Below are 23,422 nucleotides of genomic sequence, written 5' to 3' on the forward strand. Positions count from 1 at the left end.
ATGACAATTAAAGCCATCTGCACCCAAGGCAAGCAGGTTGCTCGCTATCCACTCTGTTCTGTTGCCTTCAGAACATAGAGGAGGGGGGGGTAATCTCAAGACAGCCATCCCTTTTTTATTGACTGTCTCCTGTGCTTTTAGAGATGTGAAAATACACAGAGCCTGGCTGCACTCCCTCCCAAGGAGGCTCACCAAGGATGGCATGAATACTCCAGCACTGCACTTGAGTATTTGTGATTCAGGTTCTACGGGGATAATATTACCCAGACCCAGGTTTTCTTTTAGATTTAAGCTAGCCTCTATACATCTCTCCTGTCATGACGTGGTCGGTCTGAATTTAAGCATCTCCATTATGTGACTGAGTGGCTTGTGCATTTTTTTTACTGGCCATCAGAGTCCAACAGTCCAGCAGTCAAAGGAAAGGTCATCAAACCCTCTGTTCCTGGAGGTATTGCTTTAAGATCCAGCTCTATTTAGGAAGGATTAAGATGTTGAAGATAGTTTGAAACACTGGTAAAAATCCAAACCATCATTCTTTGAAGGATTTCAGCGCAACTGAATGTTCCCTAGAGCCTGTAAATCTTCAGATGTTTGCTGCAATAGGGTAACTTATAAGCTCCTAAAACTCAGTTTTGATTTTGTTGTTGTTGTTGTTTAACTCAAATATTCTTAAGGTCTATCATGCTGATTACCACTATTCCATTTTTAACTTGTACTCTTCTGCTTGCCTGTACAATCTGATTTCTCATTTCATACTTCACTGGTGAGCTCTTTAGGACAGGAGGGTTTAGCTAGCAGAGTGGAATTTTGGTATCTGGCCTGAGATGCTAAAGCAATGCACGTGACAGAAGTACTTAAGGCACTGTGTCATGTAGATATTTGCACAGAAGGATCGTATTCACTTTTGGACACGCAGTATAGTGTTAATGACTCATTTGGATAGCAAGACCCAGTTGGAATTTCAAAAGCAAAGGAAAAAATACAAAGCCAGAGGATGGGGAAAAAACCCAACTAACCCAGAACTGGAAACTTTTCCGTGGTATTTGGAGTATTATTATTTTCATTTTCTCTTTGTATCCTTTTTTTTCAGCCTACTTAAAAGCTCCCTGTGTGCCACCTATCGGCCCAAGCCATGCTCAGTTCTTCTTCAGACAAAAAACGGTGGTGGAAGAGTTGCGCAGGGCCAGAAAACAGGAGGTGGGAGGCCAGAGATCGTGTACAGCACAGCTGGCCAGAAAACAGGGAAAGGAAGTGTATTTTTCTAGGGAGATGGAGCCAACTACAGCCCAAAAGGCAGTCACACCCCCTGTTTCAAACAACGGGTGTGACTCAGATAAATCAGCAACATGAAATTACACCAGCAGAAAGATATTTCAGAAAATATTCCACACCATGGATGACATATTCAATTATTGTGCCTTTGGAGGTTTAACCCTGCCTTCTTTGAGTGAGAAACCAGACACTTGGAGAATTAACCGAGATATATTGACAGGTCCAGATTCCACAACAATTCCCCTTGTATATGCCCCGTAAACACCTTTTTTTCCAGTGTCAGTCATACATTCATTTTCTACCACAATAATTCTTTGCTAAGATCCCATTCCCATAATGGGAAGAGAAAAAAAATGAGTGACACCTCAAACAATATTTGATAGTCTAACAACAATTTCTAACTTCAAAGACTATCTACATAAAAGTTGAAGACTTTTGCTAGAAGCCCAAGCCATTGGGAAATCATTTTCCATCTGACATCAATTCCCCAGCTACCAGAATGAAGGCTTTAACTAAAAGTGTAACTTTTACTAGAGGCTCTTTAACATTCTAAACTATGCTGTGTAAAAGTATGTGCATAGCCAGGTTATATTGTGTCAGAATTCAAGAATGGGGTGTAAAAGAGACCCCCACAAATTAAGGAGAGGGATGGCCTTCATGGCCAGCTGGTAAGCACTCATTTACATGACTGAGTTACAGTGGTTGAACACATAGGAGATAGGAATATTTGACTGATTAACCCCAGATCTTTATGAATATAAAAAAACAAGGTACAACCAAGAACATTCCCAACCCACAAAATTATTGTCCTAAAGGAAGGGAATAAATTTTTCAGAGCTGAATCGTTACAGCAAATCACTCCTAATGTACTGAACCACTGGAGGAATCAATGGATGCAGGTCTACAAATCATGTATTCAAGACCTGATGCTGGCAAGCAAAGATCTGTAAGGTTTGATGATGGGCCATTTTCCCTTCCCAGAAACACTGGGTAAACCCCACAAAGTCTTCTGTAACACTCCTGTTTTTTTAAACCCTGCTTTCATTTCTAGCTGAAGAGGAGACTGCATGTCTAAGACATCAAGTTGTGACCTTGCGGTGTATTAAATGGGTGATCATGTTAAAAGGCTTGTAAATGTACCTGGTCCATTTTTTTCCACCATCTGTTTCATACTTGATATCTTGATAGATAGTTCAGCTTATTACCCACCACTAACGTCATCTCTCTGCTGAAGCCTTGTTATTTGAAATATGGGGTCTCTCTTTTGTATAGCTGTGACTAAGTACATTGGAACTAACTTAAATTTGTTTTAAATACATTAAATTGGTAACATGCAGTGTTCCTGCATGCCAGTTCTAAGTTACATAGTAAAAGCTTAAATGATTAAACTAATTTAATGTATGAACCAGGCACTCTGTATGGCAGAGAACAGGTTTTCCAGGGAAACGTTCGCCTGGTAGTTAGCATTGTGCAGAGGTATGCAGATGCTTTTGCCAGGAGAAAGTGAAATAATTGATGCAGCTGAAAATGACCTTGATCTTAAAGTCATTACCTCATTCCTTGAAATATCTGAAAATACAATGACAGAAGCAAGGGCCTGAGTGACTACTGTGACTTTTAGTTTGTCCTGAGTATCAGTGTGACATGGGTACATGCCAACAATAAATCATTTTCCTGGAGAACACGAGTCTAAAAAGTGGGGGTCATGTTTCCAAGCTGGCTTTTCTTTTTTCTTTTTTTTGTGTCTGTTGGTTTCGTGTCTCTGCAGACTTTACATGACGTCCTCCTGTCTGCCTACATCTATTTTATAGATTAATGGTACCTGTAACTACTCAGCTGAAAGGTAAAATAATAGCAAGGGTGATAAAACCACATGCTCCATGACATAGGAGGTTGACTCATGGGGTCAGGAATGAGTTCCTGTCTTTCAACACTGGCAGAGTCTTGTATTGCTACCAAAGCACTATGCATGGCAAAGCACTGGCAACACACACCTGGAGATGAGCAGAAGTCCAAAAGGTCCACTGTGTTTGTCTGCTTCTCAGGGAGAAGGGTAGATTTCCCCAAGCTACCATGGGACTGGTTATACCACACCAGAGCAGGTCCCTGGGGCTCTTCATGCCAAACTGATCCAGAGCTCAGCAAAGATGAATAAAACCTTTCTGATTACCAGATTTTCATCTGGGTTAAGGTCACTCTTACCTGTTAGAGGTGCATGAAAGGAGGGGCTGGCAGGACTAGACTCTCTCCTACAGCTCCCAACAGGAGTAAGGCTACCCTTTCTAAGGGGGTAAGTCAGTTTTTGCAGCATCTGGTCTTGCCTGGGATACCAAGAATGGCAGCTTTTGCTTTATTGGTGTTACAAAACAAGAGTTTCCCACCCAAAGCATGGGGTCATGGTCATGCCAACAAACCATATTAGTTAAAAGACTTTCTACCTTTTCTCTTGAATAAGAGCATGCACAGAGGAGCTGGGAATACACGAACCCAAAGAAAGGAGGGGAAGCATTTTGAATGTAGCAAACTAAAATTTGTGCAACAAACATAACTGCAACCAAATACCACATACCAACTGTTAAAAGACTTGATTCACGCAGCAAAATGTCACACAAGCAGTTTTGATGCGGCCAGCTGTCACAGACAATGCACTCTACATCTAAAGGTGACAGGTTACGGGAGGAGATCACACTGATGACTTTACCTTTGAGAGGAGCTTTTACAGAACCAGTGCAAGAACCAGAGCTGAAATTGTGTAATAAACATGCACGCTGTGGTCTTAAGGAGTGGAAGCTGGGAAGCTCCACTGGTATTGGTGGAACTCGTGGAATTTCTCCACCTGCACGATAGCCCATGGCTCTGGGAAGCAATGTGCTCTATTGGCACATTGTAGTTTTGTCTTTTCATCCCTGACCTTTCCATGTCTTCCCTTTCTGTGGTCTGTCAGAGCTAGCACTGAGAAGGAAGGTAGCTGCAACAGTGGAAATGTAAAGTTTTGAGAGCTGTCATTCTCCACTGATACAGAAAAGTATTTTCCTAAATTTAACCATTAAACACACATCAAGGTGTTAGAAACACGTGTGTTACAAAAGGCGGTGCTGGAAGGATACCTATATCCTGTACATTCCATGCAGCCAAACTTGATTTCTCTTAAACCCTGCCTGGATTCATTTTCAATTTAATTTTATGTAAACGACATCTCTAACAGTGGCAGCAGGACCTCACCAAATAACCAGAGGTTGTTTCCCAAACCAAACACAGTCCAGATCTTTCAGCTCAAACTGAGGATTGAGGGCAGATCTGGATTTACTCATAGAGCTCAATTTGGAATCCAATTTAATAATCAATTCTTCATTGTTTAAATCAATGCTGCTGATATAATGCATCAGAGAACCTATCCCCTTGATAGAGGATTTTTAAAAGCTGTATTTTATGGCTATGTCATCACCAGGCATTTGTGGATTTAAAACATTTGTGAAATAGGATTTTCTGGTAAAATCTTGCGTGGTCCATTAGGCATACAATACACAGCAGAGCAAATATTTGATTATGCTTGCGCACTTTTCTCTCTTTCTGGTAATATTCCAAACGAATGCAGCTTTGCCACATGGTTATCTGTTCCTAAGATACCTTCTGAAGTGTGTAACTTTACTGTTCTTCCTTGCAATTGACAAGTTGCCTGGAACCACGTTAGCTTAGAGCTGGCCCCTGCAGATATTTTGTATTTGCCCATGATACTACCAAGCAAATTTCCCAGGAATTCCATTCAAAAGCCTTAAACATACTGCATATACGTATGCTTTTTCAGCACTGCCATATGTATATTTTGTTTGCTTGTGTGCTGCATACAAAACACATGTGGAATTTGTAAGCATAACAAACAGGATCATTAACTGAAAAATTAATCATGCTCATGCAAATTGTGTGAACTTGCACTGTAAGTTTTACTAGAACTCAGCACACTGTCTTCAGCGTTTAATGCTTCTCTTCAAATCTCATGAATGCAACATTCAAGTATGAGAATCCATCCAACAGTTCTTAGCTGGCAGGAAAACGTCATTTTCCAAAAAATATGAATAAATAAAAAGAAGATGTTCAAAGTAAATGCATAAAGTGATATATACACTCTTGTAGAGCATGCTACAAGGCAGAGCTCCTTAGCATATAGCACTGTACCCAAAACAATATCCTACAGGGCATCAACTACAATATATACAGCTTCATGTAAAAAAGACAAAACACTTTTTAAGAGATATACTAGAAAAATAACAGTAACACTCCACAGACAGAAATGTCTCCACTTCTGGAGCGAGTCTCCCAAATTTTTCTTCCCACGCTGACCTAGACATTGCTTCATGGATTTGCCACATTCTTTCTTAACAAACTTTTTACCTGCCTAATATATTGGACAATACAGTGTCTTGAAAGTTGGGAACGAAAACAAAACATTGGGCCACCTAATGCAGTTTCTCAGGACACGTGGAAGTCCAAATCTGAAGCATCTTGTAAATCTATCAAAAGCCAACCCATAAGTATTGGCTTATCACAAAATTCAGATCTCCAGGACCAAAAAGACCAGAAGCTTAGCATGGCATAAGAATGGAGCAGGAGACAAACCAAGTACTACCAATGTAAAGGAAGTGTTCTACACAGAACACCAGCTTGTACTGCTGTTTTCACAAGCATAAATGTATTCACCATTATCCAGTCTTAAATGTACATCACACTGTCTTCAGACATCGTATTCAACTTCAACAGAACACTACAAAAACATCTTTTCTTAACATCTATCATACGGAGACATACGGTAGCTCCTGAAGCAGAGAAGAAATCATAGAGCAGTTCAGCACAAGAAACAAATATAAATAATGTAGTCTCTGGAAATTATGGGTATGAAAAAAGGAAACAAGATTCCAGCTTTCAAAGTAAAATTCATTCTAACACAGTCACTGGGATAAATGGGAAAATACTAACATAAGCATTCTCAAAAGTCAAAATGCAAATTTGTCTTTAAAATAATGTTCTTGATTGCTTTTTCTTAGTTTTCCTCATAAAATGACAAATGTAATAAAACAATTCCTTACCCACACCAAAATAATGCTTGGCTGAGCTCTGGTTTTGGTACAAAGATTTCTCTGTTGAGACAGCTTGTTCATGTCCTTGTCAGTTTTGGAACCATTTTCTGGCTTTACTACACATACACTGTCTCACCATCAAAAAATCACAATCTGTACACCACAAATTAACATCTGTAAAATTGGGAAAGTCATTCCTATTTTAAAAAGTTGTGAAACTCAGTGAGTTAAACCACTAATTATTTCGCTTAAAGTTATGGAATTAAAGTTGTTTACAGCACATGTGATTTTTGTAATCAGTAGTAGGTCTCAACTACTAAGTAATCATCTCAAGCATTTTAGTCCAATCTGAGCGAAGCAAGATGAATGTAACAGACAGAAAGTTCTAGCAGGTTCCTATGGGAATGGAAAGAAGATTTTTGCATTCAAAAGAAAGGACGTTCAAATCCTCATTTGCTCTTACTCCATCACAAACCCGGCCCAGGTTCTACATCTTCCAAAGGACACCCTGCCCATATCATACAACCATCTAGTAAAAGATTATACCATAACTGACAATGTAAAGTTTAAAACTAACATCAGAATTACCTGGATTTACTGACATTGATAAGTTTAAATCCCCCAGGGGATAGGTTGTATCATTAACAGAGAAGGTGAGGAAGGTAAAACAGAGGTAAAACAGTACTTCATAATAACATGAACTAGAATTCCCTGAAGCACCTGTGTTTGCTTCATGTAACTCATAGGTCAGTGCTTGGGATCAAAAGATACACATATTTTCTTCTGCTCTCCTTGGAAAATTCTGTGTTACTGTAGACACATAGAAGGCAGCAGTCACTGGCCACCCTGAGCACTGGTACAGCGGGCCCTTGAGCATGAAGTCAGGGTGTCCCTTGCACACACAGTCTCATCAGAAGTGGGAAATCCACCCAGGACCTGTCTGTTACCTCCAAACAAGTTCAGTTTCCTGATGTGAACAGAAGGTTGATAAGAAGTCAGAGACCTAAAGCATATAAATTACCTCGAAGAGACTTATCTCTGTAGGATGCTACTATGATTAACAAATAGGGATAAACTCCTCTGTGAGCAATTTTTAGAGCAGGATCTTACTGAGGTGTTCTGAATGATCTTGGAGAGCTCTTTCTTCTCTATCATTTGCAGGGAGAGCAGTATCCTGACACACAGCATAACCTGGGATCCTCTTAAAAAGAAAAGAACGCAAACATCAAACCAGACTTGTTTGATTTTCATGCTGATGGCCCCTGGGTATTTGTGGAACAGGGTGGGTTGAGGGGCAGTCTTGTGATGACTGCAGGTTCCTTACCAAGCCCAGTTGAGTCATAATCTTCAATGAGGATAAAAAGCCTTTTTCCTTTTAGTCTCCAGACACGTGCAGGTCCTGGCATCTATGCGGGCTCACAATAGATGACCTATCTTATTCATGCTGCAAAAAATCTGGAACCTGACACTTCTCTTGGGCACTCAGTCCTAACCGGCTGGATTTGTCTCTGACACTCTCTTTTCAAGACAAGTGTCAGCAGGTGATGAACTTTGTATTCTTTCTCTCCCACAGCTTCAGAGGCTGGATCTCTGTTTCTTCAGAATTTATGAATGGTAAATGTCAAGCCCTTTGTTTTTTTCAGACCTATACTTCTGGTGTCAGAAAATAAAGGAAAGAGGAACAATACTTTTCTTTCCTCCATCCTTTATTTTGCAAGTTCTTACACTGAAGAAAGAGAGCTGCATTTATTGGTGTACAGTAAGCAAAAATAATAATATGCAGCAGGGAAGACAGCAACATATCATGCTGACATCCTCCTAGCCTTGCCCACTGAGCTGTGTGCATTGGTGCACTGACAATTACATGTGTGATAATGTAACAGTACACCTTGCAGGGATTGATTGTATTAAATAACTATTGCTAACTTTTACTGTGATTTTAGTGTTTTGGTTAATTAGTTCTACCTCATGAGGCAAAGGTCTCATAATTATACTTTACAGGATGCTCATTAGCTGAGCAGATTGCTTTCTCAGTTCAGGGCATCTCTAGCAAGGGCTCTGCGGTCATTGCATAAAGATTACAGCAATGGAAGGGATGATGACTGTTTGTCTGTACTGTAAGCCTGCCCCCTCAGTGAACTAAGAGTTCACACTGGTCTAACATGACTGGACAAAGCTGAGATTTAGACCAGTATTGGCTAAAGCAAAGCAAATTATTTAACATGAATGGTTTATTCCTCATGCCTTTTGCTGAATCATTCACATCTTGTCTGTGGATTGACTCTGATAACTTCATGCATACATATCTCAACTAGAGCAGCCTGTGAACCATTTACTTTGACTCTGCTTTTGTCGACTCTGCCTTTGATTACTACTTACACAGTCCCAGTTGAAGAGCACTCAACTCCAAAGACACACCTACTGCTCAGTCATTTCAAAGTCTAAGGAAAAACCCAAACCTGATCATCACAGGCTTTCAACAGAGCATAAGCACATCCTTAAAGACTTGACTGATTCTGGATCACCTCATTATACAGTTATACAGTACAGGTTTTTCCTGTGGTGAATTACTCACAGTGTGAACTACTGCATGTGAGCACCCAGTATGCCAGAGCTGTATCTCACCTCCTTTTGGGGACCCCAAGCTCTACCCTCCTTCAGACCAGTCAGGACAAAAGCCAGCCCAAAACATCAACTCTCTTTTCATGCAACAAGCAGCTCTTTTGTTCTCCCAGCAGCTGTGAAGCAAACACAAAAACACCTCATTTGCAAGGAAGCTTGTTGGAAGAACAGCAAGAAAGGAACAGCAATTTGATCAGATCACTTATTCCTTTGAGCTAGCACTTCTCTGGCATACATACTGCTGCTCAAAGCAGTTGCCATGTAGTCATTTTGTAAGCAATTTCTTTTTTAAACTAAGAGGCTGAAGACATCATATCTGACCATAGCCAACATAGCTTGTAATTATCCTGGAGACAATCATACACCACTATCCCTAGATGAGGAGACCATGATGGTAGAAATGGTATCCCTTTTCCAAGCTCTCCTTAATACACTCTCCTAATAAAGAGCAATTCCTCAGGAAGTACTGTACCTATTACCCACATGTTAATACCAGCTTAGGTTTCATTATGGCTAATGTCATTATAGTGAATTCCAAATGAATTATTCATGATTGGCTCCTTCTCTTAATGCTTTTGGCATTTGACGTGTTTTCCACATTGCCTACAAAATGTCTGTGGTAGGAAAATGCTCATAGGTGTCCTTGGCAACTAGAGGCTAAAATATAACTGTTTTGCTTTGTATCCAGTGAGGAAAGCTTAACATTTATTTTCAGGAGAGAAAGTCTTTTGCTTCCCACAACCTGTCTCTTTAAGGTCAGTGTAAGATAGAATGGATGGAAGTCTGATGCACCTGTCTTGGTTCTTCAAGTGAGATACGTGGTTTTATGTAAAAGTAAATAAAAACAAATACCATCTTTATTGTTCTGCATCACAAACTGGGATTTTGTAAAATGCTCACTGCCAAAGAAAACGTCTCATGTTCCCTAACCCCCCCACCCCCAAAAAAAAAAGAGTAGAATCCAATACTCCTGAAAGTAACTTTATTTCTCTGAGTCCCAGACTAAAATTTCTGAAGTAGGAAAAGAACCACAGATTTCCTTATCTCTTTTTTCAGCCTATGGTTAGCTTTGGTAATAAGGAAACCCTTGGGAGACAGATATGCTATGTGGTAAATGGAACCTGACTTTAGTTGGGACCTGACTTTAGCTGGGACCTGAAGGACTCCATGTCACAACATGTCCACCGGAGCAGAGATAATGACTGCTGTCACCTGCTTTTAGCACAGCACACCATATTTTTCCACTTGTGGTTCACACACACACTACTGTTGAAGGCTTTTATCAAGAAGGTAGACATTTTCCAACCTCATATACAACATCCTCCAGTTTTCTCTCCCCAAAGGAGTGAACTTACAGGAGGTAGCAGAGCCCAAGGTACTTGGCATTTGGAGACTCACAGATTCACAGATTTCTTATATGATAAAAGGAAATTTTTTTTTTATTTCCTTTTTTTTACTAGTCAATCTGAAAAAAAATAACTTTATGTCAAACCTTAATGAAACCCCCTACTCCTTTCCATGTGCTTGAGGATGTGTCTTCTTTTGCTCCCCAAGGGGAACAGACATACACGAGAAAGCTTGGACTAGGTCATATCAAAGGCCTGTCCAATACAGTATCCTGTCTTTGGAAATGGCTAGTAATGGGTATTTAGGAGAAAGCATATAAGAAATGATACAAGTATGAAATTCTCCGTATCTTCTCCATTTCAAGCAATTTGTGGTTTAAGGACTTCCTGAGCTGTAGCCTACATCTGCGTCATCTCATTTAATAGCCCTTTAGAGACCTTTGCTTCCATTCACTTGCTTGGTTGCTTCTTGAGCTTCTTGAACTTCAGATATCTAAAACATCCTGTGGCAACTAGTTCCACAATCCAATTATGCATTGTGCGAAAAAGTAGATTCTGTTTGTTTACAGCCTGTTGCACAATCATTTCATTTGGTACTGTTTAGTGTTATGAGAAATAGCTAACAACCATTCCCAACAATCATTTTTCCATATCACTGCTTGTTTTAGACTGGCAATGGATAGACAATACTGGAAAGTACCGGAATTGCAAATTGCAAACAAATGTGCAAAGGTTTTCAAGAAAGATCAGACTTAGAGAAGTTACTTTGCATAGATAGACAAATATGTAAGTGAACAATTAATATTTTCATACATATTTCTTAAAGTTATATAAATGTGAGAAAATCTATTCTTTCATTATGTTTTCTGCTGTGACTGTGCCTTAGGAACACAGAAAAAACTTGCTCCAGTCTTCAATACTGTTTTCATTGAAAACAAGTATCTTTACAAGACAAGACATTTATATTGTACAAGTAGTAATATTTGAAATCATGTTAATTAAAGTGAAGTTTTCTTCCTAAAACATTCTTAGTTGCTTAGTTGCTTTTCTGATCAAACACCATACTGAAGTATTCATACTATTCACTTGCTGTAAGTATCACGGTAATGTTATCTAAATAAAAAGGCAACAGTGAAAAAGTTTAAGAGAGACCCACTGTATGATTACTAGCTGTCGGTTCTTGAGGTAAAATATCTAACTTACAAAAGCACTTTGGCATGTTTTTGGACAAGCCTTATCAATGGCTGTAATGAGAAATGACTAACAAAGGACTTTCTGTACAAACAGCAAATGAGATGCTTGCAGACAGAGGGGAATTTATTCTGAAGGAAAAAGAATGAAGCCTAGTGTTCTCATTCACTGGCCCTTCACCTAAAGTTGTTTTATTGTTGTTAGTGTGTGTCTTAAGTACCGTGAAGAACAGCATATGCTATTACAAAGATGTCTTATTTCATCTGACTTTTGTTCCCCACAACCAAACACCACTGTCATTATGAGATGGCAAAAGTAAACTAGTGATAAAATCCTAGCATTTATTTTCTTATATAATCTCTAGAAAAGCCGACCAGCTACATAAGTCAAAGTTGGAGACATAATATTGTCAGGACATGTTTAGTTTCCAAAACAGTAACTGTAGTAAATGAATACATAGGTATAAGTATTTTCAGCACTTAATTGTAATTTATACATGCAGAAATCTGTTTTTCACTTTTTAAAAGGTCTGCTTTAGACAAGGCTAGAAAAAGCAGTTAAGACTGATGTCAGAACTGGAGCAGCAATCACTGGGGAGTGACAGCTTGTTTATCTGGAAGTAACGAGACTGAACTCAACTCATTGCTGAGGGGCAATGTAACAGGCATGGGTCTGCCTCAAGTCTGGGCAGTCTCAGTACAGTCTCACCATCCCTTCCCACATCATAGCAAAGGACCTCTGAAAATTCACCTCACATATTGCAAAAACACAGAAGAAATAAGTTGAGCGTTTTGATTCAAAATGGTAACACCCACTGAAAGATTCCCATAGTCTTCACCTGGAACTAAGGATCTACTTTTTTATCACAGTGGCACAGCTGAAGTTCCTGCACTGGCCATCAAAGCTATCTGCACCTAATAGCCAATACTGGACCAGCCTTGCTCCTGCTCTTTCTCCACTGACACTGGAAGAAACCTCCTCTGCCTCATGAAATGTTCAGTCTAGAGGACCTCATGCGATCTGCCCTCTCTCAGCAACTAAATAATTTTGGTGGCCTGCAGAAAGGCAGTCATAGGAAGTAACGATTAGTACTATAACATTATCACGCTGCTTCTTGCTTTCATTTCCATGGGAAAAAGAAATAAGCAAGCACCAGCAAAGACCCTGCTAAATCCATACTCAGAGTTGTGAAACCAATTAGTAAGCTAGCCCAGCATCCGTAAAGTTGCTGTGTACACCACGAAATGTTATAAAACAAAGCAGAACACAAAAGAAAAAGGAAAAAAAAAATCAATAAGGAACAGTCCATGCCAAGCAATCAGCCTGCAGGTGCTTGCAAGGTGCAAATTCAATATGAATAGTGGCACTTTTAGAAAACCAGCTATGACCGAGGTGAAACCGAGCAGAACAGAAACTCAGAAGCAAGTGAGGGTACATTTTCAAAATATGTCAGGATTTATTCCATTCCTAAAAGAAGCAGACAGTTAATCCACCCTGTTGGCAGGTGCATGATAGCAGGTGATTCCTTGCAACAGCCTCTATAATTATCCTCATTATGTTATACTCCAGATGTGGACAGCGGTAAAGTGAGCAGAGGCAGAGGATGGGGAGCCCGTTTGCCTAGCTTGCAGTGTAACTGAGCATGCAAAAACAAAGGGCTACTCAAACAGAATTTCTTGAGTGGGGATGACATACAGCATTGGTTCAAGTGTCTCTGTAGACACCAGCTTCTGCAATGCATCTTCGGGAATTACAGGTACCTCATTTTGGGGAGGGGGTGAAGATGTTGTATTTGAGCAATTACTTAGACTCAAGTAGGAAATGAAGTGACCTGGCTTCAGGATGGAAGATGCATTTCCTGAAGAGTTTATAATTTGGAGTTCAAAGTGTTGCTGTCTTGTCTAAGTAACTACACCCTCTTCTCCCCCCAGAATTCAGTTTTCTACAATAGAAGTTTCTAAGAAAAAAAGGAAAGCAGATTTTGGGGATTAAAATATTTAATTTTTGTTTCAATCAATTTCCAGTTAGCTCCCACAAAATGCTAAGAAATTTAAGGGAAAATTTGTTTCAGATTAAGAAACAGGCTTGTTTGTTGGTTTGTTTTTTTTAATTTTTTGTGTGTCGATAAGTAGATTTTAACATTGTTGGGATTCCTCCACCCTGTTTTCCCCCCAAAACAAAGTTGACTCATTTCCAAGAGGTGCAGCAGCACTGGGACATGCAGAACCCAGCAGCTGGTGGAATATGGTTTCTTCAACATTTCTCTAGCCAGCTGTCATCATCCATAGCAGGATGAGCTGGTCACATCTGCTGACCTCCTAAAACAGCATGCCTGCTGTGAGTAATTCTGGGGTTTCCCACGCAGTGAATAACCCATGCAAAGTATCGCCATCCCAAAGCCTGTTGTTACCACCTACCAACCTTGGAGAGGAGAAGTACAGACTTAGACTGTTTTGTATTTTCAAATAATGGAAAAAAACATCTATGCTAAACAGCAAAAAACCCCCATCTTCCACACTGACCCTGCAGAGCACTCTCTGCTGCATGCTCCCGAGTGCTGGCTCCCTGGAGACTGGAAAATTCATCCTTATTTATTTATTTAAATTAAAAATCCTAGCTGTGACCTCAGAGGTGTGTGTTTATTATCAGCTCCAATGCACTTGTCACAGCTCTGGCTGGAAGGGAAGCCAGGGGAAGATTTTAAAATAATAATAATCCAAGAAATTTCTCCATTTCAAATGTCATTGGGGTTTGGTTTTTTTTTTTGGTTCTAATTAGAATACAGTTTGTCTTTCAGATTCCAAAGCTTTTGGATTAGTGGTTTTAAGCATGATGTCATTTTCCTGTCTATATGACCACAGCATAGCCTTTCTCTGAGTGTTTGGTAACAACAGAAAAATAACTGTGGAAACGTATATGCAGTTCTGCAGGATCTGAATTCCTGCCACACCATTACCAGCCACAGTTTAGCAGGATCTCTATAAGGAGATGTGTCTGTTCACTCTGATCCTTTCCAGAAAGTGAGGCTTGGCCAAAAGAACCCATCAAGTCCTACTCAGAGCCTTACACAGTTACCCATTTCAACTACCCATGTTTTATGTGCATATGTAACGCAAGGATAGTTTGTCTTTTAAAACATAACAGGCAGGAAAAGAAGTGGTGGACCAGATTTATTCCACTTATAACTACATTATGTTATTCCAGAGCCAAATTTCATCCATATGTGAACTACAACCCTTCAGTGACTCAAAGTATAAGCAGTATCTGGTTTGCTGCCTCTCTTTCTCCTGTGAATGCACTTCTGTTCCGTTGAAGACCAAACAGGACCACTGCTATGTGGTATCTGTGCTAGCATTGCTGAAGTTTTCAGTGGCCTTGGTGATCTGATGCAAATTATTCAGGACAGTTATAATTCAAAATATTTAAGGACAGGTCTCATCCCTCAGCGTGTCACTATCACCTTAGAGTCTTAGCACGGGAGAAGAGGTTGAACACCAAACTGGGATGAGAATACAAAGGATAGCATGATAGTAAGCAGGTAATTTGGCTACAACAGCAAGTCAGCAGCTGGTCAACCCTCTTGTAAACCGCATGTGGATAACAAGGGTTTGGGTTTCCCCAGAAATGTATCTTGTTATTGAGGGGTTTGCCAGTTGTGTTAGCAACTGCCTCAGTGGTAGTGGTTTTCTAGATGGTTGGTTTTCTTAGGGAGAGATTTGAATGAGCCTCATGCTTTTGGATCATCTCCTGTCTCATATGTGCTCAATAAAAATCCACCCTTAGTAGTCTCTGCTGATCCTGAGCAGGTGGCTTTGGAGCATAGAGTTTCTCTCTTGCATGTTCAGAGCTGCACTGAAAAAGCTTCTCAGGGAGGGACCCTGCTATGCTGCAGCCTAATGGGTAAGCAAGTTATCTCTGCTTAGCTCCACTGAGCACAGCACTTGATGGACACCAGGTGAGAAAACAGGCAGGCTAAGCCACCAGATACATGAAACCACCCTATCGCTCTCTCCTCCTTCCTAAAAGCCAAGGGACACATGAACACTGCATATACAACAGTTCAGTTAGTATTTGAAAAGCATCCCAAAAAGCCATCTTGTCGTCCCTCCTGCAGGTTTCTATGCCAAACCCATTCAACACTGGAGTGATAATAGTTGACAGGAATCAGTTTAGTTTGGCTGAAAAGGAGGCCACTTAAGGAAAAAATATGGTTTCAGAGGCCCACCCAAAAATGCAAAGGCTGGACTCTGTCTGAGAGCAGAACTTGGCCTCCTGTCTCCACTCCCACAAAAAATGCCTGTAAATGTTATGCTTTTGGGGCTGCATTTTTTTTCCCCTGCATTAAAAACTGAATTAATTTAGGGCTTATAAAACCACAGGGCTGATAGCAACTGGCTAGAACCAGATGTTAGGAAGACTGTAGGATATCGTACAAACAGATCTTGCACATATAACTGTTCAGAAGTATGTAGCTGCATTACTTATTCTCAGTCAAGTTACTGAACAGATTGATTTCTGAGGCACTATAAAAACATTATGTCCAAATCTCATGGCTTGGAAAGAAAGGGAGGTGGGAGGAAGGTAGAGATGTGTGTAGGCATCTATATCTGTAGGTGGATAGATGTGGGAGAAGAAATATACTCCCTCTCCCAAGACTTTGCAGCTCTGTCCTTTCCTGCTATCCCAACCAGCAGTGCATGGCAAGCCCAGCAGGGACAGATGTAATGCTCAGTTACATCTGTAACTGAGCAAGTTGCTCAGCCTTTGGAGGAGAATGAGTGTCCCAGAGTGAGAGACAAGATGACCTCCTAAGATATCCATCCCCACATTCTGTGGATGTGCAGCCATATGGACTATTTTAGCCACCACCATTCAGATTACATACAGATCCAAACGCTTTTAGGAAGATGTATACCAGAAATATGTGCCTGAAAAGCAGCATCCCTTTCAACAAGGCATGGAAAGTAACTGGAGCAAAATGCCAGTAAGCCCTATGGAAAGACAAGCCTGTGTATTGGCTCCCTTAAAGGATTTGAATTGTTAAAGGGTTTCTTTGAACAAAAACTGGATCAGTTTTATTGACTCAGTGTGAAATGTTTCTGGTGATAGCTGTTGCTCTTTGAGATTTCTGTTAAAAGACTTAAACAACCTAAGGTCTTCTTTGTTCCCCAGCTCCATTCAGTGCACCCCTACTTGGCTTTACACAAACACCAAAGCTTTCCAAAGCTCAGTTTTGGCCTTTCAGGCTCCTCCTCACACCACAGCATTTAGCTACCAGCAGGGCCTTCTACTGTGTTGGTGCTAATTAAGCCCTTCCCAAAACCTTTCTCCAGCACACAGCCTGACTCACAGCCCACCAATATCTACCGATCATCAAGCAACCATGTAAAGCCTAACACAGCCACAACTCAACTTCTTGTTTGAATCAAGTTTTCCTTCAATTTCCATTTCACAGACTTTGAGACTGGAAGAAAGCATTGCATCCCTCACTCAAGCTTTTGCACCCCACAGGGCCTGCACTGCACCCCATGGTATGCCAGTAGCAGTGAAATGTCCACTACTGCTGTGTTGTGATTGCAACAGGAGATTGAGCGCCATCAACCCTGTAAGACCCATTCAGGACAAGGATTCAGTGGGTGAGACCTCCTTAGGAGGTCCTACCCCGTGAGCTATACTGCATGCTACATCCTAGTGACCCTAGTAACATCATCCAAGAGACAATTCCTTCCCGGCTACATCCAGCAACCACTGCAGTCTGCAAGGAGCCTCAAAGCTTCTGTTCCCATTATACAGCAGTAGTAGCACACCAGCAGACACCCTCCCCAAGTGCCATCCCTCCCTCAGGTCCATGCTCCACACTTTTCATCATAGTTTTCATCTTTCTTTTCAGGCAATGCCCACACAGATTTCATGAGACTTCACCTAAATTCACTTTTATACACATACCACTTACCTTATTTATCTGCTTTGTCCAAATAAAGGGGAAGACTGAGATCAACAAGCTTCTTTAGTCATCGACGCTGCACAAACTGGGATCACAGGTTATGATCATTAGGTAGAGCCTGGGATGAGAGGAGATGGGAAGTTAACAGTGAAATTGATGACTGTGGTGATGGGCGCAATTTTAAACCAGTGACTCAAACTTGGCCGGCAGAAAAGCTGCAATGTATTAAACTGTGAAGAGTTTACAAGAGCTGAACATCTAAAATACAGCTCTGAGAAATTACTTCTTAAACCAGGCAAGCAAGAGCATCTTGGACAAAACCAGGAGAATATTGTTTCCACAGGAAACACTCTGTGGGTGTGTTATAAGCTTTTCTCTGGCCTGTCACCACATTATTTCTGTGCTTCTAGTATTTCTCTCTCTTTTCTCATACTCAAGCACTGTCCTATGATACAGCAGAAGTGCATTTACAGCTAAAATTACCAAAGCGGTCCATTATGGTTTTTTAAGGTAGCAAAAAGACTGCAGTTTGTCACAGCTGTCTAGAGTCTCAAACACCTAAAATGGGCAGAGCAGTGATCCCTTCTCCTTTCCACCTGCCCTGGTTGAATCTGTGTATGTGTGCAAACAGATTAAAGCTATGTACAAACAGCTCTTTGTACGTGCTCTCTGAAAAAAAGAAACCAAAGTGTGCTTCAGTGAGGCAAGAGGTCACAGCATTCCTAAGCACTTATTTCAGAATAGTTCTGCTTCAGCCACAGCTTCCTGGCTTCCCACAGTGGCCACAGCAGCTTTCCTATCTCACAAGGCAGGGAGAACACATGGAGTCATCTAGAGGAGGACTCGTGAGGTAAAAGGCATGTGCAGCAGGAAAGTTGCAAAGAGATGAGAGAGGAGCAGCAGAGCCTCACAACAGAGCCAACTATTACAGGGCCAAGCTCAGAACCCCAGGAAGACCCAGCTTTATTGTGCTCTAAGTCAGCCCTTTCCCTTGCATGGCCCCCAGATCCATCACATACCACTCCCCTACCTCTTCTGCAGCTTCCCCAGGGAAAAAGGAATTTAGCTATAACAATGATATATAATTCTCAGACACCAGTCATACCATGCCCAGGCAGAAGTAAAACTTCAAAACCAACTTCCACCTCCCTCCTGCTCCTCCCACAGCCCTTATAAGCTCAGGTCCCTCAGGTACACAGCTCTGATTGGGTCCTTGTTGAAAAAAGTGAAGAAGCCCAGCCCAGGCCCTACTTCAATTAATTACGTTAATTTTGTTTTCCCTTTGCCAGATGTGTTGAGGAATGCACAAATGGGGAGCATCCTCAGCAAGGGGAGATTCATCCAGGGTGTTACTGGGTTGTTTTCATCTCATCAGAAACCACCAAGTGAAGGAGGCTGGAGGCAAACTCTTTAGATGAAAAAAGGTCCTGTGGCAGTTTGGAAGCTACTTTTGTTCTACACTAGGGTCATACTTCTCCCCTTCAGGAATGGCTGCAGGAGGCTCAGGTTATGATCTGATGAGGCCCCACAACTAAGATGTCAGAATACATCCTTTAAAACTGTGTGGAGGAAGGCAGATCTCAGATTGTCCACTCGGTGGGCTTGAGTTCAGCTGGTAGAGCACGTGCCAGAGAGCAAATGGCTTTCTGTAAGGTCTTTCCAACCTCAGATATAGCCCCACTTCTGCAGATGAGGCACTCATTTTGGCCTTAAAGAGCAGGCAGGGTGGGGGAAACTCCCAATCTATTCATTTGCAAATGCCATGCTGTGAGAAGGTGTGGTTTTAGGCTTGAATTTCAGTGTGATGCAGTACCAAATCATCCACATCAGTCTAACACCTTCTACACTACAAGGGAGGACAAAGCAGTTTTATGTTATTAACTCAAGATAAATGGCTTATATTAGAACCTGGGTAGGCAAAGCTGAAGGTGGGACTGCTGGTGTGGGCACAATTCAAAAAGAGTTTTCACTGATTCTGAGCTGCCTCAGTTGAACTAACACCACTGAACACAACACCTTTTGTGTTTTCCTATGGGAGGATCGAGGGCCTCATCTAATGGCCAATAACATGAAATCAGTCAGCTGTTGGCATGAGGCAGCTTATGGCACTGTAGCTGAAAGGAAAAGTAAATAACGAACAAGCTCTTCAGAGCAGAGGGGGATTCATCCCTCTGTTAGGCCTGCACAAGCCTCAAGATGGAAGTCTACTCTTATTTGAGGCCTTTGGGTGTTTGTATAGTATAAATATTTACTAATAACATAGAGAGAGTGAGAGCAGGAGAATAGTCATTTTTCTCAGTGGCTTAGGGTTAAGTACAGGGCAATGGCATCTTAAATCCAGATGTTCTCCTTTTGGGATTTGCCCACGAGGCATATTCTCATGAGATATCTCTGGCGTTTTGATTTGGATAGTAGCAAGCACTTTTAGCCCTATGATATCATGAGCAGATGACCCAAAATGCTCAAGGATTTTCTTTGTAAATTCCAGCAGTTTATTTTATGACTAATGCAGGGAAGAAAGTTTTGCAGATTTCATCTTCTCATCCTTTTGTGTTGCTATTTTCAGATGGTTTTAAGGGATACTGAACTTGGCCTGCTAGCAGATTTATTTAAATCTATATATTATATATAAATAAAAATACTGCATGAGTGTGTGTGGGAGTTGTTCCCAAGGTACCTTTGGAATGACTCATCCTGATGAAGACACAGAGACAATGCAGATGTTGGAGGCTGCCCCACTGGAAGATTGAGATAAAATAAATATAGGAACCTTGTTCCTATTGCAAGTGTAGCAGGGTACAAAATTTAATGCCATTTTATCACCTGTGCTTGAAAAGAATGGCTCAATAGTTACAGTTCTTGAACCTTTGGCCAAAACAGTGGAGTGCTGAGATCCTTTACTTTATATAAGGTGCCCTGAATGGGACAGGGGAGGCACAAGTGCGCACTAAGGTGCACACCATTTACCAGCCATGAATGTATGAGCAAGGGACATATTTAAAGACCAAACAAAAACTAGACACCAGAACCAGAGCAAATACATACAGGAGATTCATTGGAGGTGAAACTGGGCTGACTTGGCCAATGCAGTTTCACAACATCATCAATTCAAGGCTTGTACAGGGGTGATTTTTCTCGCTGTCCAATTCACTAAGGAGTTGCACGCTACTTTGGTGGATTTTCTGCACAATTACAGATTATTGCCATGGTAACAGATGCATCACATGACAACTTTGTTACCTCAGAGACAAGAAACAGCTGCTTAAAGAAACAGGCATCCTCCAGGAATGGGGATATTTATCTCCTTTTCTTCTGTTGACCTCATATTGTTTTTGGAGTTCTTTTGGATTCAGCTTCCATAAATTGGTTAAAAATGTTTCAGTACATCACCTGAAATTTATTTTCTCCCATGTCGCATTTTTCTCTCTTATTAAGAAATGCAGCATATATTCAAAGGAAAAAAAAGAGTTCCTGTAATTTTGGGAGAAATGAAATGGCTTTTTTCTTACCTCATCAGCATCTCTCCCTAGTCCTGCCATTTTGTTTTTATTAAGTTAAAGAGGATTGAAACATTGCTAATAACATTATTTGAGAGAAATTCCAGATCCCCTGAAGTCACTGCTACTTTGCCATCAGTTTGAGGGAGGCCAGAAGTTCTCTCTCAGACCATATTCTGCAGGCAGACAGCCAAGTCCCTCCCTTTTGCAGGTATCTCTGGAGTACCAGCCAAACAATTGTTCTTTAACTGGCCAGAGAACACCTACAGATCATATACTCTTGTGTAGCTCAGTAATTATCATTTACACTTATGAAAAAAAGAAGTTCAGATATGTCATTTATTGCTACCTCAATTTTTTCGGCAATTTTAAGTTAAGAAGACTCTTTTCAAAAGCTTTGCAAAGCTAGCCAGTTTGGATTTTTAATTCCAGCTGCCAACTTATTGTAGTATTTCAGTGCATAAGCTATAATAAACCCCTAGTTTCTTTTTACCTGTTTTACAACCTGTTCTCCTGCTAAATACTATCTTTTGTCCACCTCTGGGGAGCTGGGTGAAGCCCACTTGCAGAATGCACCACAGTCAGCACCGATGGCACAAACGCTCTGCGCAGCCTGAGTCTTAGCCCTGACCCTGTAGCATCTCCAGCACCATCCTGTATAGTCCACCCAGCATGTGAGACCTGAGGCTGCCTCAGTGCTGCTCTGCTCCCCAGGCACCAGCAGTGTTAATTACAGGCCTCCCAGGCTGGTGCTCAGTCAGCCAGGCCACTTCAGCCCACAGTGAATGTCTGATTAATTAAAAGCTTATAATTAACCTTCATGGCTGGAATTTCCCAAAGACCTTCATGGGCTGAGGTGCACGAATCCCATTGACTTGATGGGAGGCTGGAACCAAATCGCTTTTGCTCCTCAATGGGAATCCTCCTGCACACTGGCAAAGTAAAAGGTTTCCCTTTCCCAGGTTTGGATGTGTTTTCCTGGCCTTGCAGAGCTGCTGAGACCTCAGAGAGAGATGGAAAATAAATCATACACAGAAAACTCAGCTGTGTCCCTCTGTGCTACCACCACTACTGCTCATGCTATAGGTTTGCATGACCAGAGCTCAGAGCCGCACTGAGCTCTGCATCACCCAGTAGAGCTACTGCAGATTTACCCCAGCATGAAGGAGATCAAGAGTCTGGCTCAGAGTTTTCAATGCAAATAGCCTCAGTAATGAGGGCTAAGCAAGAGAAACACATCAGACGTGAGAGAAACCCAGAAGTTTTTTCTTTAAATGCTTTTTCTGTTTCTTTCAGGAGTCAGATTTCCAACCCCCCCACCAGTGTTAACTGGGAAACCACCTCTGCACAGGACATTTTTGTTAATGAGCCCACTGCCTTAATGTGGTTTTCTCCAGTTAAATATTTCTGGTAAACGAAATTGTGTTGTACAGCTTAATTTAGCGCTGTGATTTTGTTGTTCTTGTTTTTCTTTAACCACATGCAGCTCAGTGACTTGTAACCCACTCCCTCAGCCTATTTTTAAATTTCATGCGGACCTTTTTCAGTAATTTGTTGGGGTATTTTTAGAAGCATGAGAATGGAAGGACCAAACAATGTTGCTTTATCATTGAGAGCTTTTGTTTCATATGCATACAGGGTCACAAATGAAATGAGTTTGTTCAGCTCTCAGCCCAGGCTCTGATGAAGAGGAAATCACAGTTGATTAGTGAAGGTTGTTAATCTACTGATTTCTGGTTCATGTTAGCACTGTATAGAAGGTGTTGTGTGCTTATCCTAAGGTTCACATCTTGGTTCAAACTATCCAGAGGACAGCAGACAAAATTGGACAGACAAGTTGTTGCAGGCTGTTCATAATCCTGAATGGCTGGTGTGTACAGGACTTTGGGACCTCACTCTGATCCCCTTCTTTTCCTGATTCCCCTCTCTCTGGCTTAACTGTGATAGTGCTACTGGTGCCAGCAGCATGAGAAACCCTCAGTTAAGGCAGTTGTGACAAAAGCCTGCAGGAGAGAGCATGGGGATCCCTTTGACACCTCCACTCCTGATCAAGCTGTAATAAATTGGCTTTGAAAAACTCAGAAAGATCTTATTTAAGTGCCATCTTGAATGTTTTCTAGATCATCCCACCCCCATTGACTTGTTGAGCTCAACAAACATTTTTGATTCTACTTGGTGAAAAAGAAACAGGGGGTGTGGTGAAGGGGGAAAGGGATGCTCTTAGCCCCTTAACAAAGTGAAAGCAGAAAATCAGCCAACTGAAATGCCCCAAACTTAAACAGGGCATTAGGCAGAATTAACAGCCTAGACCTCCAAGCCATCAGAAATTCCCAGTTGAATAAAAGATTGATTTCAAAGACTCAAAAATACCTCAAGGCCAGCATTTCCAAAGAAGACAGGAGCTGATTGGAGCTGAAGCATTCCTCTTGTTCGGTGCATTTGAGTGAGCATTTTAAGTCTCCAAAGATTGAACTATAA

General features: G+C 41.2%; 1 long non-coding RNA gene across 1 annotated transcript; it reads right to left on the bottom strand.

The window, feature by feature from the left end:
* Positions 1-317: 317 nt before the first annotated feature.
* Positions 318-18,643, bottom strand: LOC133271307 (uncharacterized). Its single transcript, XR_009744076.1, has 3 exons — positions 18,478-18,643; positions 17,457-17,565; positions 318-469 (listed from the first exon to the last, which is right to left on the bottom strand). It is a non-coding gene; the product is annotated as an uncharacterized LOC133271307 (long non-coding RNA).
* Between the last annotated feature and the right edge of the window lie 4,779 nt (positions 18,644-23,422).

The sequence above is a fragment of the Pezoporus flaviventris genome, unplaced genomic scaffold (assembly GCF_033815535.1).
Source record: "Pezoporus flaviventris isolate CSIRO_AGI_PZ_B2104156 unplaced genomic scaffold, CSIRO_AGI_Pfla_v1 ptg000023l, whole genome shotgun sequence".
Lineage (NCBI taxonomy): Eukaryota > Metazoa > Chordata > Aves > Psittaciformes > Psittacidae > Pezoporus > Pezoporus flaviventris.